Source organism: Lynx rufus, unplaced genomic scaffold (genome assembly GCF_022079265.1).
Source record: "Lynx rufus isolate CCGP_SWC_20201006 ecotype Redwood Valley unplaced genomic scaffold, mLynRuf1.p SCAF_10, whole genome shotgun sequence".
NCBI classification, from domain to species: domain Eukaryota; kingdom Metazoa; phylum Chordata; class Mammalia; order Carnivora; family Felidae; genus Lynx; species Lynx rufus.
In genome coordinates this window covers 22914539-22919067 of record NW_025814824.1, presented here as the reverse complement: position 1 = coordinate 22919067, position 4529 = coordinate 22914539, and the positions used below count along the sequence as shown (strand labels likewise).

The following is a 4529-nucleotide window of genomic DNA, read 5'->3' as shown; positions in this document are numbered from 1 at the left end:
GATGTCCAATTCTCCCTCGATTGACATACACATTTAACACAATTGCTATCAAAATCCCAGCAGATTTTTCTATAGACACAATTTTCTACAATTTATGTGGAAGGGCAAAGGAACTGGAATAACACAATTTTGAGAAAGATGAATAAAGCAGAAAGAATCAGTCTTTCAATTTTAAAACTTAATTTATTACAGCTACAATAATCAAGACTATGTGCATAATCAACACAGATAGATACATACATCAATGAAACTGAATAGAGAACCAAGAAATAGAACCACACAAATATATTCAATGAACTTTAGACAAAGTACAAAAGAAATTCAATGGAATAAAGCTAGCTTTTCAATAAATAATGCTGGAGTAAGTGGATATCCATATGCCAAGAAAATGAACTTCAGCCTAAGTCTCATACCTTAATATAAAAACTAATTCCGGGTGCCTGGGTGGCTCAGTCAGTTAAGGGTCCAACCCTTGATTTCTGCTCAGGTCATAATCTCACCACTCCTGAGATTGAGCTAGGCCTTCAGCTCTGGGCTGACAGCACAGAGCCTGCTTGGGATTCTCTCTCTCTCTCTCTCTGCCCCTCCCCTGCTCATGCACTCACACTCTCTCAAAATAAATAAACCTTTTAAAAAATTAACTCAAATGGATCACAGATTTGAATATAAAACTTTCAACAAAACTAGGAGAAACTCTTCAAGATCTAAAGCTAGGCACAGAGTTCTTAGATGTGACCCCCCAAAAATGGCCCATAATAGGAAAGGTTTACCAATTGATCTTCATCAAACTTTAAAACAATTGCTCTGCAAAAGACTGTTAAGAAGATGAAAAAGACAAGCTATAGACTGGGAGGAAATACTACTTGCATATGCATATCCACCATAAGGTTAGTATCAACAAAATATAAATAACTTTGGCATCTCGCTGGTAAAAAAAAACAAACAAACAAAAAGAAGCAAATAATCCAACTAGAACGCGGACAAAGACATGAAGAGGCATTTTTCACCAAAAGACAGATGGCAAAGAGGCCAAAGAAAAGTGTTTAATATCATTTGTCATTCAGGAAGTACAAGTTAAAACCACAATGATATATCATTATACACTTATTACAATGGCTAAAGAATTAAAAAAAATTTAATGTTTATTTAGTTTTGAGAGAAAGAGAGAGACAGAGTATGAGCAGGGGAGGGGCAGAGAAAGAGGGGGACACAGAATCTGAAGCAGACTCCAGACTGTCAGCACAGAGCACATGGGACTCAAACTCATAAACCACGAAATCATGACCTGAGCTGAAGTCAGATGCTTAACCAACTGAGCCACCCAGGGGCCTCAAGTTTTTGTTTTGTTTTTTTTAAATAGTGACAACACCAAATGTTGGCAAGGATGAAGAGAATCTACTGGATCGTTCATATTGTTAATGAAAATATAAAACAGAACAGCCACAGTTTCTGTATCTTAAAAAACTAAACATGCAACTTGGTGATCATCCTACGGGGCATTTATCACAGAAAAATGAAGACTTATGTTCACACAAAAACCTGTACACAAATGTTCACAATATTCCTATTCAAAACTGGAAAACCCCAGCTGTTCAACCAATGGTTAAAAAAACTGTAGAACATCCATGCTATGGAATACTACTCAGCAATAAAAAAAAAAAAGTGAACTGATACACAAAACAGCCTAGGTGAATCTCCAGAGAACTAAGCTGAGTAAAAAAAGGCAAATTCCAGCACATTACATAGCTTATGACTCCATTCATATAAAATACTACTGAAATGGCAAAATTATCAAAATGGAAAAACAGATGCGGGAGGGTAGGGGCAGGAGGTAAGTGTGTCTATATAAAATGGCAATAGGATGAAAAGCTGTAGTGATAGAAGTATTCTATACCTTGACTGTATCAACATCAATCTTGGTTGTCACATTATAGCATACTTTTGTTAAGATATTATGATTGGAGGAAGCTGGATAAAGTATACATGAGCTCTACTTTTTAAAAAATTTTCGTTAATGTTTATTTTTGAGAGAGAGAGAGAGAGAAAGAGCATGAGCGGGGAAGGGGCAAAGAGAGAGGGAGACACAGAATCTGAGGTGAGTTCTATTTCTTACAACTGCATGTGAATCTGCTTTCGTCTCAAAATAAAAACTTTCATTTTATTTATTGCTTTTGTGTGCACCCATTTAGTTTTATTGTAACAAAGCAACTTGTACACTTTTAATGTTTAAAACTGAGCATCATTTTTCCTTTCCACTGAAACAAAAAGAAAATATAAAAATAAACAGAAACAAAATTACAAGAGAATGTCAATGCAAATAAGATCCTATAGGTTCTGCTGATTGTCCCATCGAGTGGCAGGGCTCAAATCATCTTTAGGAGAGAATTTTATTTTTAAAGTATCATCTTCAACTGCAAGGATGTCTGTTAAACATAGCAATTCAACATTCCAAAGGAGAAGCCATGTTGTCAAAAGGCCCACTTAACCCGCCCAAACCTCTCACGCCCACCCTTTGATGACCTTCTATAGCCCCATTTTTTAAAGTTTTTTTTTTCTTTTTTTAAACATGAGAAAGTAGACAGATATGTGTTGGTAAATGCTAACTGTTCACATTCACATAGAGGCACAGTATAATCTCTGAGCCAAATAGACAGAGAAAGGAGGAAAAAAGCCAGAATTCTACGCACTACTACACGGGGGCCTAGGACCTTCCAGCTTCCAGCAGAGCTAAGGGAGCAGAAGGTTTTTCTTTTTTCCCCACAGAGCACAGTGGTGCTGATTCCATAAAGTTTTTGTTGAGACAGGAAGGGATAAAAATGAATTTGGAACAGAAGGGGGTAGAGAATCTTTTCCCACTATATTCTGCTCAAGTCATTTCCCCCCAAAAATAAGTTGAGAACCGTGGTTATAAAGGGAGAGAAAAGAGACTTCAAATTAGTCACCTTCTCCTTCATCCTCCCCTCATCATCATCTTCATCTACTTCACCTTCATCCTCATCTCTGTCTCCATCAATATCTTCCAATCCCCCCCTCCTCCTCCTCCTCTTCCGTCTCCTCCTCCTCCTCCTCCCCTCCCCCTCCTCCTCCTCCTTCCCCTTCTTTATCATCCATATCAAGAATCAAGCAGTAGTGTAATGGATCTGTCCAAATATCATCTTTGATGACCTCTCCTAACTCACCTGCACCTGATCAGTAAACCAGGTGAAAAAGCTCTCTGGTTCCTCATGCTGTCTCTTCCTGCTGGCTTTATTCTGCATTTGACTTGAATGTTTCATCAAATCCTTTCCAGAATTCCATTTGATTTCAATGGACTTTGAAGATGGATCACCACTCTCATTCAGATGAAATTCTTTGTAGAGAGCTTTATTTTCAAAGTAAGGGTTTTCATCAAAATAAAATCTATTCTATAACCTGATTTAATATATTCAAATTCTGTCACTTCAACTCTTGTCAAATAATGCAGTGCCTCTTCATCCTCCTCCCCAAGCAGACACTTGTGGATGGCTGACACATGTTGTTACCAAAATATTTGGGATTTGGGCAATAAATTCCTACCTCTTCTGAAAAAATGGTTGGTGGAGTTTGTTATATTTTCTGTTCTACTTTCAAAAGCTCCTCACTGGCTTGTTCATTAAGTCTATCTATTTCATTTTGTATTTCACCAATATGTTCAATTGCTTCTTGTTCTTCTTTTTCTCCCTTTGGCAAGTGCTGAGAGGTCAACATCTCATCTGGCTTGGGGACAGCAGGTCGTCTCGGTTTCTTTGTTTGAGGCAGGAGTGAAGACTGGCATTAGGGGGCCAGGTTGTGAGGAAACTCCATGAAACAAGGGCAAATGCAGTTCTGGAAGAAGCTCCAATTACTCAAAAGCTTTCATTTTAAAAAACTCAAATGAATGGGAAGATATGGATGTTTGTTATCTTGATTATGATTTCATTATCAAAACTCATCAAGTTGTACACTTTCAAATACATGAGTTTTTTGCATATCAAATATGTCTCAAGAAAGCGGGGGTGGGGTGGGGATATACAGTATTTTCTTCCTTTTCCCTTTCTAAGTAATTCAGTCTTAGAGCCAACAGGTGAACCAAGCAAAATGGGTATCCACACCAAAAGGGGATAGAGGAGGCCAGTAGAGAGGGGTCAGCAGTGTCCCAGAGCTGGGAGTCACAGCCCAAGCAGTATGAAGAGGGGCTTGGCATAGAAGCATTGCCTGGTGCAGTATGGGTGTCTACAAAACACAGCTGCCACACACGTTGATATCTAAGTGGTAGAAAAAGATATCCATACATGGATGAGACAGTGGAGATGAAAACTGCATCCATACAGTTGGAATGATTGAACAAGTACATACATATTAAAAAAATAAGGGAACCAGGTTCCTCACTGTTGAAGAAAGAAGTTAAAAACATGGAAAGGTAGGGGCACCTGGGTGGCTCAGTCAGTTAACATCCAACTTCTGTTCAGATCATGATCTTGCCTTCTGTGGGTTTGAGCCCCATGTCGGACTCTGTGCGTACAGCTCAGAGC

The 4529-nt window shown here is 38.4% G+C and overlaps 1 pseudogene; it reads right to left on the bottom strand.

Annotated features, from left to right (window-relative positions):
- Window positions 1-2855: 2855 nt before the first annotated feature.
- On the bottom strand, window positions 2856-3775 carry LOC124524113 (protein SET-like; annotated as a pseudogene).
- Window positions 3776-4529: the final 754 nt, after the last annotated feature.